The sequence below is a fragment of the Mirounga angustirostris genome, unplaced genomic scaffold, assembly GCF_029215605.1.
Source record: "Mirounga angustirostris isolate CCGP_5_RB_7025 unplaced genomic scaffold, mMirAng1.0.hap1 SCAF_3, whole genome shotgun sequence".
Taxonomy (NCBI): Eukaryota; Metazoa; Chordata; class Mammalia; order Carnivora; family Phocidae; genus Mirounga; species Mirounga angustirostris.
The window spans coordinates 18,684,831-18,708,725 of record NW_026991711.1 but is presented as its reverse complement, the minus strand read 5'-3'; the positions used below and the strand labels follow the sequence as shown (position 1 = coordinate 18,708,725).

At 41.5% G+C, this 23,895-nt stretch overlaps 1 long non-coding RNA gene across 4 annotated transcripts in view; it reads left to right on the top strand.

The window, feature by feature from the left end:
* The first annotated feature begins 981 nt into the window (after nucleotides 1-981).
* LOC135363824 (uncharacterized) overlaps nucleotides 982-23,895 on the top strand; it is a 38,572-nt gene continuing 15,658 nt past the window's right edge. For all 4 annotated transcript variants that reach the window (XR_010409953.1, XR_010409955.1, XR_010409954.1 and 1 more), the window contains exons 1-2: nucleotides 982-1,243; nucleotides 3,008-18,761. This is a non-coding gene — a long non-coding RNA (uncharacterized LOC135363824). The remainder of the gene's footprint in view (nucleotides 1,244-3,007; nucleotides 18,762-23,895) is intronic.

Genomic DNA, 23,895 nt, shown 5'->3' with positions numbered 1-23,895 from the left:
TTTACAGTTGACTTGCAAAATCACGAAAGAGTGGTATGTGCTTTCCACTAAATACTTACTGGATTATTTAAAACCAATTTAAAATTACTGTACTTGTAGTAAGCGTTATGAACCCTCACTTCTTTTGACAATTATGTTTCCGAGAATTCTGGAATTTCCTAAACCACAATATGTAGAAGGAGGTGCTCCTGAGTGGGCTCCTTTTCTCAGCTTTGTGGTTGTTTATGAGGTTCTTTTCGAGCTCTACTATTTGTACCGGAGAGCCAAGTGTTCTTACTAAGTGCAGCGGGGCATGGGAGGAGGGTCAGGTACTGCAGCAGCGAAACCTCTGCTCGGGCATGCGTTTTGGTTCACACACGGCCGGGTTAAGGAAACACATTTCAACGATGTAAGTCTCGGGTGTAAAGCGTTTATCTCTGTTCTCAAACGATCTGTGTGCACCGAGTAATCCGGTTTCAATGTGATAGTAAGTCACTGGGTTTTATTCATCTTTGGTTCATGTTGGCACGAAGCAGGCCCCTAATTACGACCGAGACCCATCGTGGGCAAGGAAAGTAATAAACAGTAATCACATCGCGTACACGTCGAGTCCCAGCGAGAGCAGAGCTCTCAGGAAGCCGCAGGAAGCGTGCGCTTCCAGGAGGGTGTGCGACGCGCGGGGGTCTGCACGCGCGCAGAGCTTGTTAACGGAGGGCGTGCCGGAGGCGTGGCGCGAGGTGTCCGGGCGAGGCGCTCCGCGAGGCGGGCGGCGGTGGGCGGGCGGCGGGGAAGCGCGGCCGGGGAAAGGCAGTGCTGCGCCGCGAGCGGCTCCCGGCTCCCGCTCTCCCAGCCGCCTAGCCCGAGCCGCCGTGGGCGGGGCCTGCGGTGATTGGCGGGCGGGCGGGGAGGTCGGAAGTACTTTGTTTTTTATGCTAATGAGGGAGTGGGGCTTGTCCGTATTTACGTTGAGGCGGGAGCCGCCGCCCTTCATTCACCCACATGGCCCTTCGAGGTGCTGCCGTCGCCGCCCGACCTGCGCCTTCGCGCCACTTCGCGCCCTCGGGCGAGGCCGAGGGGGTGGGGACGACCCCCGCCGCGTAGCCGCGGCTCTCGCTCCTCGCGAAGCCCCTTGGCGGGGCGGGCCGGCCGGCCGGCCGCACCCCCGGCCTGGGGCCTCCGGTCGTAGTAAAGCGGAGGCGGGTGGGGAGGCGGGAGCGAGAGCCCGCGGCGGGCGAGGCGAAGATGGTGGCGGCTACTCCTCCTGGTGAGTCTGCCCGCCCCTCCGCCGCGTGAGTGAAACCTGTTGTGTGCGGCCCCAGTCCGGAGGGAGGGCGGGTGGGGCGGAATGGCCCGGGGCAGCGTGGCGGCGGCGGCGGGGCCGGGGCCGGGGCGGGTCTCGGGCCGTTGGCCGCCCCGGCGTGTGGCAGCCGCGCCTCGCTGCCCCCTCGCTCGCGGGCTGGCGGAGGGGCAGGGCAGGGCCGGGGCAGGGAGGGCGGGAGGGGGCGGCGTGCGCGCGGCGGCCGCGCCCGGGACCCGCGCGGACCCCGCCTGGGCCGGCCCCGGCGGGCGGGTGGGCGCGCGGCGCACACAATGGCCCCTCAGGGAGGGAACGCGCGAGGCCCGCGCCCCCTCCAGGCCTCGGGGTGCACGCGGGGCGCGGGTCCCTGGGAAGGGAAAGTTTCTCCCGGGGGCGAGAGTTAAAGCGCCTCCAGAACAAAGCGGCGGCGGCAGCGGCACATGGGGCAGGCCGCGGGCCGGGAGGGGGCGCGCCCACGAGGTACCTGCGCGCTGGCGGGCGGCGTGGCGTGGGCGGGAGCCCGCGGGCCCCCAAACTTTGTGCGCGTGAGGGTGGGCGGAGGGCGCGGGAGTTCGGGGCGGCGCGGCCTGGACGCCGCCCCCACTCCGCGTGGGCTTTGTTAACCCGCGTGGGCAGTCCCCGGGTGGGGCTCGCAACTTCCCGGGCCGGGGCCCGCGGAGCAGGCCCTGGCTGGCCTCGGTGGCGGCGTGGAGTCGCTCTCGCCCGCCCGCTGGCAGGGAGCGCGGCGCGGGAGGGCGGCCCGGCTCGGCGGGAGCGGCGGCTGCGCCGCCATGTTCCTGCGGGGCGGGCTGCGCGGGGGTGAGGGCGGGGGACATGGCGGCGACTGCGCGCCGCCGCCGATTGTTCCCGGCTTAGGCCTCGGGCCGCGTGCGACGGGCACCGCAGTCGCGGAGCCCCCGCCCCTCTGGGCCGGGCTGGGAGGGGGGCGGGGGACACAAAGGAGGGGCGGCGCGCCCGCGTCCCCGCCGTGCTCGGGCCTCGGCGCCGCCGGTCGCCGCGCGGCTGCCGCCGGGAAACGGAGGGGGGGCGGGTTGCCGCGTCCGGCAGGGCCCGACTCTGACCCGCCGCCCCCTGGCGGCCGCTCGGGGAACCGCAAGGCCGCGCACCCCCTTGTGCGACATGTGCTGCCGGCCCGGGCTCCATGAGCGAGGCGGGCACTTTGCGGTCTCGAGTGTTCCTGCTCCCTTTCCTACTCCTAAGCCGGAGCAGAGGGCATGGGAACTGGAGGAGGCGGGCTCGTTCTTGTACCACCGAAAGAAGAAATGACCAGCATGCCATCCCGACCGCATCAGTTGGGGAAGCAACTCTTTATCCCGGCTTGCAGCCACGAGGTCTTGGTTGGGGGAGGGGTGGTAAAGAATAGTCCCTTGGCTGCTGCTTTTCCCTCCGCTCGGAGCCGTACAGTTAACGACTGTTGTGCGTTATACTGGAGTATTTCAGGATCTTTTTAAATAGGACGTGGATCCAATACCTGTGGGGTTTTCAACTTTATTCTCTTTAACGCGTTTTTACCCATATACATTGTTGGTCTTTTAAACATTGCCAGTGTTCCTTGGCTACGTTATCCTTGGTTTAGCAAATGGTTTAACTAATTGATATAAGGGTGTTAGAAAAGAGACCGTTTAAATTTAAATGTAGGTTTGGAGGGTGATGATAATTTTCAGCAAATATGTTTGTCTTTTTTCCCTGTTTCCCCACCCCCAATCCCAGTCATACACGTGGACCTAACTGCACCAAAAGCTTTTCTAAGGACACTTGGCTGAGAAGAAAGTTTTCCCTAGTGGGTAAGTGTGTTCTAATTTTTTTGTTAACTTTTCTTTAAAACAATTTTTTTTTACTTTAATCTTTTATTTCAGTAAATAGATTGGGTTTTCAAAGAGTGAAATAGGTATCTTGTACTTTGTCCATTTACCTTTTCTAGGAAATTAACTCAGTGTGGGTCAGCTAATTTTTAAGTTAGTAAGAGTACAATGCAAATACCATATAAGTTTTTGGAAATTGATGTACGGTTTACAAAATGTAATTTTAAAACTGCTTTAAGTTGAGTGATAGATCTGTTTTGGAGTAAGTTTTCAAGATTCAAAGAAATTTAAACAGGATGTTTAAGTTCTATAACCAGCTAATACACTTGAAATGTAGTCTGAACAGTAATTTTGTTAATTTGCTAAGTATTTGCTAATTGGAAGCCAGAAGAAAAGAAAAATGTTTTGCCACGTGGATGTGAAGAATCCCTCTAAAAGGTACATGAATCAAATTGCCCTGTTCATCTATTAATTCTCATTCATATGCAGTCTTATCTTGATTGATTGAAAAAAAAAATTTTTTTGAGTATGTCTGGGAACCTCCAGGTAAAAGAAGAGCCATCAGTTTCTCTGACAGTATTAGATTGATGGTTAAGATTGTCTTGTGAAAAAGATTTTTCTAATACTTTTAAGGTCTAAGTGTGCTTGTGAATGAAACTTACAGGTTTGAGATAATTAAATTCATTTTCTCTTCCCCATTAGGGACTATGCTGAATTTTGTATGTTTTATAGCTCTTAAGAGTTGGAGGTGTTATTTCTAATTATTTATTTCAAATTTAGCAGGAATAAAGAGACCATCACCTTGTAAGACTGAAGATTGTGACCAGTCAGAATAATGTCAAAGTGCTTACAGTGCAGGTAGTGATATGTGCATCTACTGCAGTGAAGGCACTTGTAGCATTATGGTGACAGCTGCCTCGGGAAGCCAAGGTGGGCTTGAAAGTGCAGGGCCTGCTGGTGTTGAGTGCTTTTTGTTCTAAGGTGCATCTAGTGCAGATAGTGAAGTAGATTAGCATCTACTGCCCTAAGTGCTCCTTCTGGCATAAGAAGTTATGTTTTCATCCAATAATCCAAGCCAAGCAAGTATATAGGTGTTTTAATACTTTTTGTTTGCAGTCCTCTGTTAGTTTTGCATAGTTGCACTACAAGAAGAATGTAGTTGTGCAAATCTATGCAAAACTGATGGTGGCCTGCTATTTCCTTCAAGTGATTTTTTTTTTTTTTTTTTTTACTAATTTTGTGTACTTTTATTGTGTCGATGTAGAATCTGCCTGGTGTATGTGATGTGACAGCTTCTGTAGCACTAAAGTGCTTATAGTGCAGGTAGTGTTTAGTTATCTACTGCATTATGAGCACTTAAAGTACTGCGAGCTGTAGAACTCCAGCTCCGGCCTGTCGCCCAGTCAAACTATCCAGTTACTGAACACTGTTCTATGGTTAGTTTTGCAGGTTTGCATCCAGCTGTGTGATATTCTGCTGTGCAAATCCATGCAAAACTGACTGTGGTAGTGAAAAGTCTGTAGAAAAGTAAGGGAAAATCAAACCCCTTTCTACACAGGTTGGGATCGGTTGCAATGCTGTGTTTCTGTATGGTATTGCACTTGTCCCGGCCTGTTGAGTTTGGTGGGGATTGTGACCAGAAGATTTTGAAAATTAAGTATTACTGAAGATTCGACTTCCACTTTAATATGTTCCAGAAATGTAAAGTATTAAAAAAAGCTTTGTAATTTTAATTTTTTTGTCAGTGTGAAGTTCATAGATACAACTCTTTGTTCTTTAAAATGAAGTTTTGTCATAATTTTGTGCTAAAATACTCCACCTCTGAAGTTGCATGTCAGATTTGATTATAAGTTTTTACTATATTCATCTAATTAGGTTAATATTAAGTATTTAATTATAATTGTGAGGAAAATTTATTTTAATACTATGATAATTTGTAAAGTTAGGATATTTTTGCTTTTCTGGAGCTGGTATTCACAATGTCTTAATCTTAAAGTTAATAAATTGTGTTACTTGTACATTATTTAAATTTGGTGAAAGTATTCTGTTTATTGCAATGTATAAAAAAAGTTGTGGGGTTTGGTTGGTGGTTTTTAAGCATGTTAACTTACATTTGGGAGGGGAGGTTGTCTTTTGTTTCTAGTAAACAAATACTGTTTTACCGGTACTAGTGTTCTTAATGTGTAAAACTGTTAACTGGTTATGTACTAGTTTGCTTAGTAATTTATGCTGTATAAACTGTTCCGTGATCCTTAGACTGTCCTTAGCTTTCTGGAACTTAAAATATAGGAGTTAAAAAGATAATAAGACACACTGGTGCTAAATGGAGTGACAAGTATATGTGTACATGTCTCTAATGCCAAGAGTGTAGTTGGGTGGGAGTCTGAAATTAGTTTTTCTTTAAGTCTGTACTACTGTTAACATTCCTTCTCCCTTCATAAACCAGACTTTTGCAACAATGATAGTTAGTCTAGGCTTCCGTGACTTTGTCACTGGAGTGGAACCTTAAGCAATGGCAGTTACACAGTATTTTATCCAATATTTCTGCTTCTTTCATGTGTCTTGTGTCTAGTCTGTGTCTCACCTGTATAGAAAAATGTGGGTTAACTTGAGAATAATCAGATTTTATAGGGTCCGTTGTTAAAATTGGATCCAAGCTGAATTTTGGAGGAAAGCTGTTATCTTAGTAATATGGAGTAAATTTTCTATAGCTTATTATACCAATTGGTAAATTTAGAAGACGTCTTACCTTTTTAAAATCAATTACGTAAAGTCTAACATGGAAAGTTTAATCATGGATCCCTGAATAGAAAGGTAAGAGTTTCTTAGTTCTGGAGTTGATTATTAAAAGGTAATTTTTCAGAGAGAGAAAATATTAAGAATTATGCGATGATTTATACAATGGAGATGTAATTGTCTTTTAGTTTGAGTTCCTAAGCCTTTTGAATTGAAGAAAATCTTGAAATGGTTTTGTTTTGATATTTAATGACAAATACTGCTTTGAACTAAATGTTCTCAAAGTCCCATAATACTAGCATGGCTGATCGTAGTCTGTAGAAATGGGGTGTGATGGTGATTAGTGGAAAAAGGTGTTTACATCTACCAAACCATATAATTTCATTTTAAAGCTTTTGAGGGGGGAAATATACTAGCATTACTGTTTGAAGTAGAACAGTGATAGGAAGCTTTTCTACAGGATTTCTTTATATGCTAAACTGTCAGATTTTAATAAAACCCTAAATGGTTAATTAACTTTTTCTCCCTAGATGCTTGAACCTTTGTAGTACTTGTTCAGAACTCAATTGGACTTAACTACACTTCACGTCTAGTAAACAAGTTAATAGATGTGAATGTTTTCTTATGGGGTTGGCAGTAGGGCTGAGGTTGTCAAGGGTTCACTAGGAATTGAATTTTATGTTTCTGGTTTTAAAATGTGTGGCAAAGTTTACATTCTTGATTCTGTTAAGATTTTCTTAGACAAGACAGTTGAGTTTTCGAGTAGCGCTAACACAAAGCCATGCAAATATAATTAGTCATTTTGATATAAAAATAAGTTGAACACGTTCATTGTAGCTCCTAATTGCCTGCCTCTTCTCTAATTGTCCTGGGGGAGAAAGCTCTAACCTTTTTTGTGTTTCAACCTTAAAAGTGTTTAAGACTTTTAGGGTGCTGTTGCTCCTGGTTTGATAGCCTTAAGACTATTTTTAGGAAGAAATAAGTCTTTATATTTTTTTTGCATATTCTGCATGTATGATTCTTAGTCTGTGTTAAAAGGAAAGCACTTAACAGCTCTACAAATTATTTTTCAAAACTGCTTGCAAAGTGTAGTGATTTTACTAAAAACTTTTGAGATCTTCATTTTACAGGCAAACCTGTCTAAGCAGAACAAGCCAGACTTGGGTTTTCCCCTGTAGCTTGAAGAACCCTACAGAATGATTCCTGACAAAATGCAACCTGCAATTGCCTGGAGAACAATTCAGTGTTACATTCAAGTTAATTATGTATTTAATGAAATACTGTTCTGTTAGTAATTGACAACCAAGATTGTCTATCATTAGAAAATTAGCCTCTTTTAGCTGAGTAGTAAAGGTAAGGAGAGCATAAGTATACAGGCCAGTATTTCGTGTCCAACTAAAAATAAGATTATCATGTCTACTTGAGTCTTGGCGGCAGGTTATTCTTTGCCTGAGAGGTGGTTTAGCTTACACTGTTTTTTAAAAAGTCTGAATTAATGTAGCTTTCTGTTGATAAATTCAGTTCCTGATGTAATAGTCCTCATGAGTTTTAAAGGATAACTAAGATGGATGTATCCCATGATTTTAAGACCACAGGAAAATTGTTTAAAAAAAAAAAAAGGCTTAGTTTTCTTTTTCCAGTAATTTAAACAGGCACAGCATTCAGACAGGCCTACTTATATGTATGTGCAATTTAGTCATGCTGTTTGAGTTGTTTTGGTGCATTTAATGTAAATAAATAAAATTACATATTTTAAGACTGTTTGTTAAGAAATTGTCCAGAATAAGCATATTAAAATAAAAATTTTAAGGTTGTTTTTAGTTGTGGCACTTTTTCTGGTGTTTTTTGTTACTATAAATGATCCAAACATCTTTGCTTATCAATTTGAGGTAGTTGGGAAGTGGGGACAGGTACTGAAGTGATTTATTACATGAATTATTTTAGTTATCTTTGGCATCAGCATTTGTATCTTAATTTTACAGATGAAGTGAGATCAGGAGTATTGGATATAAAACGTAAATGGGCTCTTGATTAAAACCCATGTCAAAAATTAGTCTATAAAAAGTTATTCTCTTATCTTGAATCTGACAAATGTTTAAATCACATTTGAATTTACTTGATTTGGAAATTTGGGTTCTTGGTATTTTAACTTAAAATGTGATAAGGGCTCCAAGAATAAGTTTGTGTGATTTTTTTTTTTTTTTTTTTTTTAATAACAGACCATAGGCACTTAAAATCCAGCCAGTTTAGATATTATTAAGTATGAAGCATCTTCACTTTGATCTTTAACCTATTGATACATTGAAGTTTAAGGGGAAACCAAAGTGTGTGAAGTCCTAAACAACTGCTTTTAGTAAAGATCTAAATATTTGGTTATAAGGTTGAATGTTTTTTAATGGATTTGTACTGTATTTTTAAAATAAGATGAAAATTAAGGTTTTTAAGATACTTTGTGGCCAGTAAAGCAACTCTAAAGGCAACAATCCCAGCCCTGTGCAGTTTTGAGTACTTTGAAAAATAATTACATGCCAATATAAATATGGGTTTAGTCATTAATAGGGCAAGTATTTATGGTATAGAGGTAAAAAACAGAAACCTGAGGTTCGTAGCAAGTGATGCCAAACCAAATATTCAGTGAAGTGTCTCCATTATTAATTGCATGCCTAAATTTAAGAATATGTACACTTACTGGGAAATGAGCATGTATCTTTACATGCTTATTTATAAAAAGTATATACACAATGAAATTGCTATAATGTAATGTTGACTTCAATTAGACTAAGGCATTGAAAGGTTAAATTCCACTGATAGACTTTAAAGGAGTCCTCCTCCTATACTTGTTTGAGATATAATCTATGTGGGAATACCAACAGATAGGGTAAGCTGGGACTTAATGTTGGCAAGACTAGATGAAAATTATCTCTATTCAGGTAGAGTTGTATGCTGCTTGAACCACTAGGTACCTTACAAGGCCAATTAAATTCCTCAACAAAGTCAAGAATGCAAAGGCCACGTTCAGGGAATACCACTGCTGGAATCTAGAGTGGTTATACATTTACAAGATAAGGTTCTTAACCACAGTTGGGCATTATAATTACCCAAAGATACTTTTCAAAATACAAAGTCGTAGAACTTTAATTCAGGTGCATAAGAATGAATCCAGAAAGTGAGTAGAGCTGGATGCTAGGAAGACAAGCATTTTGAGGAATTGGTTAATTTTGAACTATGTGTTTTAAGAATATACTTACCTAAATTGTCCAAAATGATGAGCCTTATGAATGCAGCCGAAGTGGTACTTTGGAATTTGTGGAGGTGGAATGCTGAATAGGAAAAGAGAATACATGTTTTGTGTTTCATATACTTCGTTTTGTGACTGTTTTGCTTTGCATAAACTTTTTAGCTAGTGCCAACCTTAAATCTGCTTCTGAATCCACAGGCTTTTCCTTTCTCCCAACTTTATGTAGTAAATAGTAACCCCTTTCTGCTCCAGTGATAGGCCAACAGTGTAATTGTGCTGGACATGGATCTCCTTGGAGTTTGAAATTTGTGGTCACACTGGTCTATAGGTCATTCTGGACAAATGATTTTCTAGCCCTCCAAAGAATTGTCCAATTTGCACCATCTCATGTTCTTTGATATTTAAATTTCTAATTTTAAATAGAAAGGATGTAGTTTCTGCCATGTTCTGAATATTTCTGAGCTGATTCTGCCCTTGCCTGTATTGTTGATGATAGTATAGATGATTTATTTTAAAATCTGGAATGTGATTAGCCCCCCAGCTCACTCATTAATCCTCTGTACAAGACCTTAAACTGGGGTGCCTGGGTGGCTCAGTTGGTTAAGCGACTGCCTTCGGCTCAGGTCATGATCCTGGAGTCCCGGGATTGAGTCCCTCATCGGGCTCCCTGCCCAGTGGGGAGTCTGCTTCTCCCTCTGACCCTCCCCTCTCTCATGCTCTCTGTCTCATTCTCTCTCTCAAATAAATAAATAAAATCTTAAAAAAAAAAAAAGACCTTAAACTGTTCTGCTTCCACTCAGCTCCCCAGGCTGACTTTTTCTTCATGGACTTTGCCCTTGTTCTTCCCTTAGCTTGGAAAAACTACCCCCTCAGCTATGTGATCTAATCCTGTTTCTGGTCTGCACAAGTACCAAATCAAACTAGTTCTTTAAACTGCATACTCTTCCTTCTCTAGGTCACTTTTCCTAATAGAGGACTAGTGGTTTCACTTGGGATCTTGTTAGAATGCAGGATCTGAGGACCTTCCCCGAACCTGAATTAGCAACTTCGCTTTAAAATCCTGTCCCTACTCCCTTCCTGGATGTTACGTGAAGGTAGGGATTTGAAAGTGGTTCATTGATGCATAATCAACACCTGAAACAGTACTCACTCAGCACATAGAAGGTACTTAAGTCTTGCAGGAATGAGTGGAAGTGCCCACAGGTGAATATGACTGCTTCAAAGAGACTGGGTCAGTGGAAGTTAACAGAAAACCAAACACCTTGGTCTTTTATAGTACATATGGGACTTAGGAAAGGTGTAATCATTGTAAAGTACATTAGTGATAATCTATCAAATATCTGGCAGAAGGGATTTGAGTAGTGTTGGTGAGTAGGAGACGTAACTAATTTACAGTAGTAATCATCCAGCAAGAAAGCTGGAAGTTGGAAGCTTCAGGAGAATAGAAAACCTGCCCTTCTATGTTCCATTTGTGTGGCAGTGTTTTGGTGCTGTTGGAAGTAAATGTTGAACTTGACGCCGCTCTCACAAAATGAGCAACTGACATTCAGACTACCAGGGTAAAGGGGTGTACTCGCCACACTGGTACCGAGGAAGGTAAGCTTGATGTGAGGCTGTGTTTAGTGGCAGGTTCTCAACGTGATTTTGTTGCCTGAATGAAGTAAGGCTCTATCTTGTAGTATCTTCTTTTATCTCTGTTCTCTGTTCAGTTTCAAACCCCCTCCCCACTTTTTTGGTTATCAAGCAATTCAGCATTCTTAAAATGTCACAGTGCCTACCAAAATACCATATGGTGTTCTAACTTTTAAGTTTCACTGCTAGCACAAGGTACCAGGAATACAAAGGCGGCCTACACTGGTATACTGGGCCTTGATGAAATTCGGAATTGTCTTTGACGCCCTGGGACAAATCAGTAAAACCAATACGCCTCAGGAATATTCTTTGTGGTGTAAGGAAAGGTTCATAGTAAAGAAGTTAAGGAAGGAAAACCCGGTACCTTCACAGGTTAATTTTAGGGAACGATATACGGAAATTACTATGACAATTTTTATTTCCTCAAAACTACACATCTGTGTAGTTGAACTAGTCTGGGCCCCAGGAATGTGCAGAGTCCAATTTGAAGACTGTTAGAAGTCACCACGTGGTACTGGCTATAGCTGGCTGAGAAATTTAAGGAACTACTTAAAAAGAGTCCTAGAGAAGTGTTTAAGAGGGAAACTTCCTGGTTCAAGTACCACCTCCCCCCGTTAGTAACTTAGGCAAATTTGTTTTTAGCTTTTCCGCCTTGATCAGGAAGATAAATAGGTGTCACGGCGGTTATGGGTTTACATCCAGCAAAAAATAAATGCATTTGCCCCAACTTCAAAGTGGTTTTAAGCTTTGCTTGGCTTGGACAAGTTTGGGTGTCAGACCCACTTGAAATAATAGGAGGGATAAAATGTTCAGGCCCGGTCCTTTTGCGACATCTTTATCAGCAGCGACAGTGACAGCACGCAGGCTATCTAGCTGGGTGGTGGGTGGATAAGGGAAAAAGGATGGTGACACGACACTGAGGGGGGAGGAATACGTCCTGGCTGCCGCCAAACAGCGTGATTTCAGTGAACGGAGGGGTGGGAGAAGGAAGGCAGAGAATTTTCAGATAAGCTGACAATTTGAGCACATTTCAAAGAGGTAGATGTTCATTACCAGGCCTAAGATGCCTTTCACGTGCATGTGGCATGGCTGATTGAGCTGCTTCTAGGTCTCATATTATGTCACCTGAAGAGGCCTTCATTACCCTACTTGGGTCTCTCTCACTTGATAGTTCAAAGCACAGCACAAATTTTCTTACGGTTCTGTAAGTCAGGGGTCTCAGCACAGGTCTCACTAGGTTAAAATTAAGGTGTTGGCAGGGCTGTATTTCTGGAGGCTGTGGGAGAGGATCCATTGCCTTTTCCTGCTTCGCATTCCTTGCTTCACAGACCCTTTCTCCATCTCCAATCCAGCAGCCATGGGTTGAGTTCGCATGTCACATTATTCTGACCTCTGCCATCAAGTCTCTGACCTCTTGAGGCCTCCCTCTTACACTTTTAAGGACTCTGGTGATTTAAGGATATTCAACCCACCCAGCTATTCCAAAATAATCTAAAGTTAGCTGATGAGCAGCCTTAACTCTCTTTTACCATGTAAACTCTTTTGGCAGGTTCCAGGGATTAGGGCAGGGATATTTTGGGGGGTCATTTTGCCTACTATGTGTCCCCTTCCTATGAAATCATGTCACTTTTGGACATGGTTATAGTCCCAGGCCTGTGTAACTATTTTGAGATTTTATTCAGACTGAGCTTAAGTAAAGTTAATAGATTAAGGAAAATACTTGTTAACAATTCAATGAGAAAAAGAAAAACTCAATGTCTTAAGAATTTTCCTCTGTGGTATTTTTTTTTTTTTTTTTTTTTTGGAGATTTTTATTTTATTTGAGAGAGCATGAGAGAGAGCATGGTGGGGGAGGGTCAGAAGGGGAAGCAGACTCCCCGCTGATCCCGGGACTCCGGGATCATGACCTGAGCTGAAGGCAGTCGCTTAACCAACTGGGCCACCCAGGTGCCCCATTCTCCATGGTATTTAAATGTCAGTTTTAAAGAGGTTCAATGAGAAAATGATTATTCATAAATTCAATAACTACCCCATTGTCATTCTTGTCTGAATAGAACAGATTTTGTCGATGAAAAGGGCTCATAGTATGTTTCTCACAAACCCAATTCTAGAAAAAAATTGAACTGTATCGGTCTACTAACATTTAAAGAAGGACCTCCAGAATGGGGAAGCCATGAAATCAATATTTGTTAGCCAATAAAGCATGTAAATATTAAAGAACTGCTTTAAGAAGTGAAGATACAGTATGTAAAGCAAAATTAGCAAAAACTGGGAAATCAGCCATTGGAGACAAGTAGAAGGTAAATAAGCAATTTATACTTTGTTAGAGTACAGGAAAAGTTTGATATTTTCATTGCAAAGCATCTACTAGCAGAATAAAACAATAAACTTTGAAATTACTAGGAAAAGGTACTAAGAACCCACAAAGCAAAACAAAAAGGGAACAAAAGCAAGAGGATTTTAATGGAAATTCACAGAAAATATTTTCAAGTAGTTTGTGTTTTGGCTCAAACAGTTATACTTAAGTTTTATAACCTGCAAACTTTATTTGTAGCCATTGGAAATGAGGCAGGTAGTGGTTTGGCCATGTTCAAAGGTAAGTCCTGGCCCTTAAGTGCTCTGGCCCGGCAATAACATCTATTATATGTGTGCTCCTTGAAAACAAGCAGATTCTATTTTGTATTTCCCAAAATGAATGCAAAATAGGCATTCGGTAAGTATCTGTTGAAAGAATCGAAGATTACTTCCAAATATTATTTTACAATTAGGGTATTTTCTGATTCACTGCAGTAGATTTCCACACCATCCTTAAATTCCTCATCTGATGTCAAATTTTGTCCAGAGTCTGAAGATTATGCTTACTTTGATGTAAAGGGTAGAAAGACAGTCTGCATATGGCAGCGGGGAGGGGCACTGTATGTAAAGGAAAAGTTATCTGTGCGCATCTACATGTGATGTGTAAGCTGACAGGGTGGCTGAATGGAGTGCAATCGTTAGCTGGTGGCTTCTGGGAGCTTTACTAGTGGGTCATAATGTGACAGGGTTCCGAGCAGAGTTCAAGCAGAAGTAACTCACGCCTGGTTTTCCTGCTTTGTCATTGAGGCAGTGGGAAATGGGTCCATGACATCAGGACCACTCTTTCTTCTTTACTTTTGGCTACTGCCGTACTCCACCAGATCATGTAGTCCTTGGGAAGTAAGCTGCTTAAAGAACTGACAAGTATTTGTGAAAGTATATATTCATAACCCTATCCTACAGGCTATGTGTCTTCAAGAAGATTGTCAGTGATTCTGAGATAAATCTCACATGTGTAAATCAGAATTAATAAAATGAAGAGGTAACTGATACTAAATAAAAGGCTGAGAAAGTAAGTGCTACCTGAGCTCAGAGCGGCAGTGAGTGATACTGTGTGTGCATTTGGCACACGTTCTATCACATGGGTAATTAGAAGGGCAGATCTAATTTAGTGGACATAAATACGGCAATCCAGTGTTTTACTGGTTTGGTCATGGGATGTTGCTCCCTGTTTAATATGAAGAATCTAGTATTTTACAAATTTCTCCAGCCAAAGATGGAATGTGCAGTTTAGTACCCAGTGAAACCATTTAGTCATAATTGATTGATATTACTGTCAGAGAATAAATCTCTGGTTTTCTTGCTTACACAGAATTTGAGACCTCTCACTACTAGAGAAGTGCTTTACCCTCTTGAAACGGTGATGGAATATTAAAATATCAAAGACCCAAAACACACATTTTTATTCATTTTAAAGCCTCATCCAGCCCTGCTGATATTTAGAGCCTGCTGTAATATTTTAATCTTAGGTCTGTCTCCAAAAGGATGCCATCCAAAAGTAATTTTCATTTTTTGTATAAGGTTATTACTTTGTATTCATTTGATTTATTGAAAAGAAATTAAGGGACAGTAATATATTTATACAGTCATGTAATTCGACTTTAAATTAGAGGTTCCATACACATTTCCAGTTCTGGATGATGATACATCTGAAGTAAGGAAGCACTGATGAACCTTAAAAATAGCAGGAAAAGATTAAAGTCATAGATAATTTAGTGAGGTTACATTGCAGAAATTAAATAAGCATGTTATATAATGCCATTATTTTAAATAGCTGAGAATGCCTTAGTCTTGATCTTTGCACACTTTTTTAAAAATACAATGATAAAGACAGCATGTGCTACTAAAACTCTGAAGATAATTTTGAGATCAGTGATTGATTTTTACACGTTACCCATGTTTTATTAAGGGCTGCTGACGCTGCTTTGTCTTAAACTCATCAAATAATTGGGCCAAATTTGAGAAAATCAATTTCTACTAAATAGTTAACCATAAGGTATATTTGTGTTAGCAAACAAAATGCTTTCAAAATGTCCCACTTTTGAAACTGTTTGAGTTTTTTATGTTGACCCAGTAACTGTTTGCAAAGGTAAACCCAAGTGGAGTTAAGCAATTGCCTGGCGAATTTGATCACGGCGACGACCATAGAGGGTAAGATGAATAAACTGAGTTTTAGAAAATTTACTTCATGACTGCAGACTTTAACGCATCCTAGATCTTTAGGAGGTTTTGTTTCAGGACTATGCATTCTTTTCTCCTCTTTCTTCTTCCCTCCCATCCTCTTTCTCTTCCTCCCCTTTCTTTTTCTCTCCTCCCCTTTTTTCTCTCTCCTTCTCCTTGCCTTCCTTCCCTTCTGTTTTCCTCCCTCCCTTTTCATCTATTTATCATTTATCAATCATCAGTGATAATGCACATGGTTAAGGGTTTTGTCTAGTAATCATTAACCCATCCTTACAAAATGTTAAGTATTTGTGGAGCTATCAAGGTAAACAATACATTTTTAGTTTCAGTTGGATGTTTTACATTCATATGGAAAACTCAGAGGTAAAAGTATTATTTAAAACAGTAGTATATTTTGAAACATGACAAAGACCAAGATTATTTTCTACCAGATTCATTAACTTACTTCACCTGAATTAACTGGCTGTTTGTTGAACCATCTCCTATTTCCTAGCCATTTAAACTTCAAAGTTCCTGGAGTTTGCATGGTGTCTAATCTGTCTGGATGCCATCTTTATCTGAGATTAAATAGAGGTCTTTCCAAGATTTTTTTTAATCTCATGAACCCATGCCCAAGTAACAGTTTAAAAGATTGCATAATGATGTCAAAGAAAATCTTGTATGTCAAGACCAGGAAAGATCCCTGGAATGTGGACAGCTAGGGTTGAAGGGAGCAAGGAGGACAGAAACACCATGGCTCACTCCTGTTTTTCACAGACATTGGGCACAGGTAGGAGGTGACAGAAATCCCAGTTGTATTGGGAATTTGACAGCCAGGCTTGCCACCTCACTCAGGTGACAGGCCTGAGAAAGTCTCACCAGATTTCTTGCCACTCCTTGTGGCATGACAGGGACAGAATAATTGCTGTGCATTTGAGGCATGAGAGTGTCCGAAGGATCCTGCTCGCCTGAATGAGTGTCCTGCTTGAAAAGGCCTTCAGTCATGAATAAGAGACAGCCCCGCAGTGGCAGACGTGGCCTCCTATCCAGAAATCAGTGTGGAAAAACCTCGCCCTAGCCTGAACTTGTGCATGTTCTTGCTACATGTGTATATGGGATTAGAGCCAGAAAATATTAAGAAAGCATTATTGGAAAATTTTGGTTTGGAATCATTTACTAGAGCAAGTGGATTAGAAAAAAGGAGTTGGTAGTGACAGGAGGAGTGAGGTGGGAGTTGCGGTCGCCACAGACTCTCACCTCTGAACCCAGGATACCAGTGAGAGTAGGGCATGGCCTGTCCTCGCTGATGGGAAAGGGTGGTCGCTGCTGCAAAAAACACAAGGACCCGTATGCCTCCTCATTCTCTAAATCTTGCCTCCACAGCAGGGGAATTACAGCCGCCCCATTCCTACTCTATGTAGTTTCTTTGCCGAAAACGGTCTAGTAATAATCAGGCTCCCTGCTGCAGAACTGCAGAGGGCAGCACCGAGCGCCTCATTCCCTTATGCGGAACTTGGAAGAATTACTTTGTATAACCTTAAAATGTATGTGGCGTGGCTTGAGTAGTTTTGCTGGAGACAATTTATTTAGCTCTTCATTCTTCAGAGCGGACCTGTGAATGTCCTTATGTCTAGTGAAAGATCGTAGTAGCCAACAAGTACCTTGTGTCGGGCACTGGTTATTTCTTTCATCCTAACAATAATGACACTGTGAGATAACCTATCATTACTGTTCCCATTTTACAGATGAAGAAACTGGGGCAGGGAAGCTGTACAGCTGACCCCATTCACAAAGCTGATAAGTGGAGGAGCCAGCACTTAAATCTAGGCAGTCTGGTTCTAGAACCAGTTCTCGTAACTGTTGTACTGCCTTTCAGACCAATTTATACATTATGACAATTATGCTAACAAAATTTAAGGAAATAGCAAAATATTAATTTGCCTATTGCTGAACAGAAAAATTTAAGGCAGTTTTAATATTCTAGAGAAAATATATTACTAAAATAATTCAAAAAGCACAGATATTGTTAATAGATCAATAACCAAGAAATACTTTAAAATGTGACTAAATAAATTCCCATCAAAAACTTTGAGCCTAGAGAATTTGGGGTATTGAGTTATTTTAAATTTCTGAGGATGAGCCAGTTCCAGTGTTGTTACAAAACACTGAAAGAACAGAGGGCAAATTAAAAGGCTTCTAATGCATTTCTTCAAGTTAGCACTAAAATCTGAGAAAAATACTAAATAGAGGATAATCTCATGACAGATGCAAAATAACTACATAAATATAATACAAATAACACTGTAACAAATTTAATAGTATATTAAAATAGTTGTTGTCACCACTATGACTTAGCTTTGCTTTGGTAGTATTTAATAAACTCAATGAAATAGAACACAGAAGTAATTGGCCTAACTATTGGAAAAGTGGAGGCAAAATTATCATTATCAGCATTCAAAATGATTGTCTTCCATGGAAACCCAAAGAAAATCAGTAGAAAAATTACTAGGACTAATAAAGAGACTTCAATCAGGTAATTTAACTTAAAAAGCTAATAGTTTTCCTTAGGTAGTAGCATATTCATGTTACAAGAAAATTGTTAAAGACAAAATACCTAGAAAAAAGTCTTGAGACCTGGAGAGTGAAAGGTAGAAAAATTTAAACTTCACCGTGATTCATAAAAAGTTGTATAAACAGAGCTAGCCAGGTTTCTGTATGAGAAAAACAGCAATATATCAGTCTTCCTGTACTGTATCATTGAGCCAACACTGCTCCAATAAAAACTCAGTGGAATTTACTTTTGGACCCGGCAAAAATAATTCCAGTATCCATCTGGAAGAACAAACAGGTGCGAAGATGGGAAGAAGGTGAACAACATGGGAAATATATGAGGCACTAAATGTTTCATGAAGTTAGACTATTAAAATAAGAAACACTGGCGATAATCAAGGTAAATCAGTGGAACAAAATAAATAGGCCTCCAACCCAAAAATATATAGTTAAGAAAATGCCAGAACCAAAATTAAAATACAAGCCCTACACCAAAAAGTGTTTGAAACAAAAAAAGGGAAATGAAATAATGATAATAAAAATGAAATAGAGTTACTGTTCTTAATATAAAAAGTAATCATAGTAAAAGACATCACAAAATTCTCTAAGAAATGAACAGGCGAAAGATGGGCATTGGTAATTTGGGGAAAATGAGAAGCAGATAGCAAATGAATACAGTGTATGCTGGTTGGGAGAAATGGCAGAATTAGTGTAAGACGTGGGCAGTACTGGGGCTCATTTCTGTGCCACAACACCCAGGCATTTTTACTTGGTGGTGAAGGGAATATTTTCAGAAAATTCTTAATATACATTGCTACATTTTCTATTTTATGACATAGAGACTGTTTATTTCACCCCCAAATCTGTTTTCCCATCCCCCATCTAGGACCAGGATCAGCAGAGTTTTACCTGGCACATGACTGCCCAGCTGGAGACTATTGGCTCCTGTGCAATGGGAGTGGCCAAGTGACAAAGTTCTTGCCAACGATAGGTAAACACAGGTGATATGTGCAGCTTCTAGATCACTTCCTTTAAAGCAAGGTGCTTATCTTCCTCTATCTCTTTTCCCATCTTTGGGATGAAATATGGATCTGGTGCTGGTGAGTCAGCTTTGACCGTGCAGAGAAGCAGAGTAGAATTCTAGGGTTGAGAGAGCAACAGTGAAGGGAACCTGGTTTCTAGAAAACCTTTCAGAGAGGAGTCTTCTACCTTAAATGGGATTGCGTTGATATTCAGATCTGAGACAAAGGCCTACCAGCAAGTAGTTTATCTTAAAAATGACTCCCAGAGCAGGAATGAGGGGGAAGGGAGTGAAATGAAAGTTGGTCACTACTAAAATTGCCTAGTGTTCCCACCCCATGAAACCTTCAGGATACCCTTATGAAAACTGTCTGCCTTGAAAGGAAGAGGGGGACTCGTTTTTCTTATTGGTTGTCCTACTGAAATCACTCCAGGATGTTAACCACCATCTCTTCTGGATAGCACATTTATACAGGTATTGGCAAAAAGCAGACACATAGATGGGTGGAACAGAATAGAAAAGCCAGAGATGCCTGGCTGGCTCAGTTGGTTAAGCATCTGCCTTCGGCCCAGGTCATGATCCCAGGGTCCTGGGATCCAGCCCCTCATCCCAGCTTCCTGCTCAGCGGGAGGCCCGCTTCTCCCTCTGCCTGCCACTCCCCCTGCTTGTCCTTGAGTGCACACTCGCACTCTCTCTCTGACAAAATCTTAAAAAAAGGAAAAAAAAAAAAAATAGAAAAGCCAGAAATGGACCCACAACTATATGGCCAACTAATCTACAAAGGCAAGAAAGACCATCCAATGGAAAAAAGAGAGTCTCTGCAACAAATGGTGTTGGAAAAACTGGAAAGCAACATGCAGAATGAAACTGGCCCATTTTCTTATATTAAACACAAAAAGAAGTTCAAAATGGATGAAAAACCTAAATGTGAAACAGGACACCATCAAAATCCTAGAGGAGAACATAGGCAGCAACCTCTTCGACCTCGGCCATAGTAATTCTTACTACACATGTCTCCTGAGGCAAGGGAAACAAAAGCAAAAATGAACTTTTGGGACTTCATCAAGATAAAAAGCTGCACAGCGAAGGAAACAATCGACAAAATTAAAAGGCAATCTATGGAATGGGAAAATGACTTGCAAATGACATAGCTGATAAAGGGTTAGTATCCAAAACCTATAAAGCACTTACAAACTCAACACCCAAAACCCAAATAATCCTGGGGCATCTGGGTGGCTCAGTCAGTTAAGTGTTGGACTGACCCGGTTTCAGCTCGGGTCACGATCCCAGCGTCTTGGGATGGAGCCCTGTGTCCAGCTTGGTGTGGAGTCAGCTTCAGATTCTCTCTCCCTCTCGCTCTCCTTCCCCCTCTGCTCCTGCCCCTGCTCGCTCACACTGTCTCTCTCTTTCTAAAATGAGTAAATAAAATCTTAAAAAAAAAAAAAAAAAAAAACTAAGGGGCACCTGGGTGGCTCAGTCATTAAGAGTCTGCCTTCGGCTCAGGTCATGATCCCAGTGTCCTGGGATTGAGCCCTGCATCAGGCTCCCAGCTCGGCGGGAAGCCTGCTTCTCCCTCTCCCACTCCCCCTGCTTGTGTTCCCTCTCTCTCTGGGTCTCTCTCTGTCAAATAAATAAATAAAATCTTTAAAAAAAAAATAAGAATCCAGTTAAATGGGCAGAAGACATGAACAGACATTTCTCCAAATAAGACATACAGATGGCCAACAGACACATGAAAAGATCCTCAACATCACTCATCTATAGGGAAATACAAATCAAAACTACAATGAGATATTTCAAACCTGTCAAAAGGGCTAAAATTAACAACATGAGAAACAACAGATGTTGGCAAGGATGCAGTTCTAAAAATAGAACTACCCTACGATCCAGCAATTGCACTACTAGGTATTTACCCAAAGGATACAAAAATACCGTTTTGAAGGGTTACACTCATCCTGATACTTAAAGAAGCAATATCAGCAATAGCCAAATTATGGAAAGAGTGCAAATGATGAATGGATAAAAAAAGATGTGGTGTGTCTAGACACACACACCGGAATATTACTCAGCCATAAAAAAGAATGAAATCTTGCTATTTGCAATGACATGGATGGAGCTAGAGTATTAATGCTAAGCAAAATAGGTCGGTCAAAAGTAGCATATGATTTCACTCATGTGGAACTTAAGAAAAGTAACAGATGAACATAGGGGAAAAGAGAATGAGAGGCAAAACACAAAGCAGACTCTTTAACTATAGAGAACAAACTGAGGGTTGCTGGAGGGGAGGTGGGTAGGGGGATGGGTTAAATGGGTGATGGGTACAAGGAGGGCACTTGTCACGAACACTGGGTGTTGTATGTAAGTGATAAATGATTAAATCCTACATGTGAAACTATTACACTGTATGTTAACTGGAATTTAAATAAGAACTTGGAAGAAAAAGAGCGCATATCCATTGCATTCTCCCTGGGCAGAAAGTGAGAGATACATAGCACAGAGCCAAGATGAGACACTGTCTGTGTGCTCTCTAAAACTGGTCAGTTTGTGTAGATCTCCTTGCCTCACAAGTGTCTGGAATACGAGGTGTCATCAGGGAGATTTAAAATGGTGCACAAGAGATGTCCAACAGCACACCCTTTGCACCACGCAGATCTGCGTTAGTCTCAATCCATTATAGATTTTCTGTAAAATTATGACTGGCCAGTCTCAAGACACTTAACATGACGGGAATACTGAAATAAGTTGCAGTCCTATTACTGCAGCTAGTCCTGCCTGTTTTTGATATTTATCATTTCTTTCTTCCACCACATTTTCTAGATTTCTTGATCTTATCTCTCGGCTTGCATTTCAGCTGATCTTGGTCATTTACTTGGTGGGATTATCCAGGTCTTCACCCCTAAAGAGTCTGACCCCTTATCATATTTGTGCTGTGGTTGCTATAATTGCCCACTCGTCATGATCGATGGGCATAAAATCCACAAAGAGACACCCTTGTGCATTCCCTGGGCTCAGGATACACTCTTCACTCACCTCATTTTATACAAGCAACTCTAGTGTATAGTGATCAGGATTAATTACTTTCACCATTACAATAACTCCTTCCCCCCTCCCCCAACTTGTACCCTGCATTAGGAAGCCCAAATTTACCAGGGCTAGAAAGAGGTATTCTTTTCTCATTCTGGTGGTCACCTGGCAGGCTCTTCTCCATTGTCCATCTCCTTCAGCATATAATGGTCAGCACCACCCAGAAGTAATAGTTCCATTGGGCAGTTTCATAGTGGAATACCTAGGGCAAAAGCCCCATGAATTGCTATCCCTAACACACCAGGGAGTGGATTTCTGGTAAATTCTACTGACTCAATCCCACAGTGACTTCTCTGCCATTCAGTGAGCCATACTGAGCCTTTTAACAAGGTCTGGATCTCAGTCTTTTGGGGGGAGGGGTTCTTCCTTAGGGCTCTGTCTCAGCCATAGGGGTGATAGCTGTCCCTTATATCTACTATTCCTGTATTCTTTGGGTTTCTCTTTACTTCTTAATAGCCAATTCCTCATTCTTCCACATCCCTGTTTAGTGATTCTTGATATTTTTTTAGACTTTATTTATTTTTAAAGTAAACTCTACACCCAACACAGGGCTGGAACTCACAACCTCCATATCAAGAGTTGCGTGCTCTACCAACTGAGCCAGCCAGGCACCCCAGTGATTCTTGATATTAAACTCTTGCTCAAATTACTGCATGTTTTCTCTCTCCTGATTGGACCCAGACTTAAGTTGATACCATAGTAGATAATGAAAAGAATGAATCTCCTAGGGGTAAGGCCAGTGGCCATGGGGAGCAGTGGACAAATGTGTTCCTGCTAGGGATCAGAACCAAAGCCTAACCAAGGAATTTATTTCCTAGAAAGGAAATCTCAATTCCTGCCAAATAGAATATCAATGTGATTGCTATGTTTCCCATTCTTTATTTTCAGAATGGTAGTTTTGATTGCAGCTCTTCATCCTACTTTATCATTTGTTGTTTCAAATTTTTATTAAAATTCTAGTTAGTTAATATATAGTGTAATACTGGTTTCAGGAGTAAAATTTATTGATTCATCACTTACAGATAACAGCCAGTGCTCAACACAAGTGCCCTCCTTAATACCCATCACCCATTTAGCCCATCCATTGTCCACCTCCCCTCCATCAACCCTCAGTTTGTTCTCTATAGTTAACAGTGTCTTATGGTTTGCTTCCCTCTCTTTTTTGTCTTCCCATATGTTCATCTGTTTTGTTCCCCAAATTACACATATGAGTAGAGTCATATGGTATTTGTCTTTTTCTGACTGACTTATTTTGCTTAGCATAATATGCTCTAGCTCTATCCATGTCATTGCAGATAGCAAGATTTCATTCTTTTTGATGGCTGAGTAATATTCCATTGTGTGTGTATATATCCACACACACATACCACATCTTCCTTGTCCATTCATCAGTCAATGGACAGTAAGGCTCTTTCCATAGTTTGGCTATTGGTGATACTGCTGCTATAAACATCAAGGTGCATATGCCCCTTTGAATCTGTATTTTTGTAGCCTTTGGGTAAATACCTAGTAGTACAATACTTCATCATTTTGTATTGGGATGTATGGGAGTGCAAGTAACTTGTCTATAAGATAGTAAATTGCTAGTCTTTGAGATCCACTTGTAGATCAGGTGGACAGAAATAAACATCACTAGGAGATCCTAGATTTTGAAATGGGAACAATAACTAGATGAACTTTCAGCTACATTCCTTGGGGAGGCCTGTACTTTCTGTATGGGAAGATTGATGCAGGTGGATACTTGGGCACTAGAGGCCAAAGGCAAGACTTCTGTTTTCCAATATTCTTTGGCCCATTTTCCTTTTAATAATAAAACTACTTGAGTTTTTGGTGAGTACTTGCCCAGCCAGAGATTATATTTTTCCAATTTCCTTTGTAGATAAGTAAGGGTAGTTTCTTGACAATGGCATGTTAAGGGAAGAGGTACTTGTGACTTCCCAGTTTTGTTCTTGACATAATTAGGTGTATTCTCCTCTCTCTCTCTCTCTTTTTTTGCCTGGGTCTTGACTAAAGACACAGT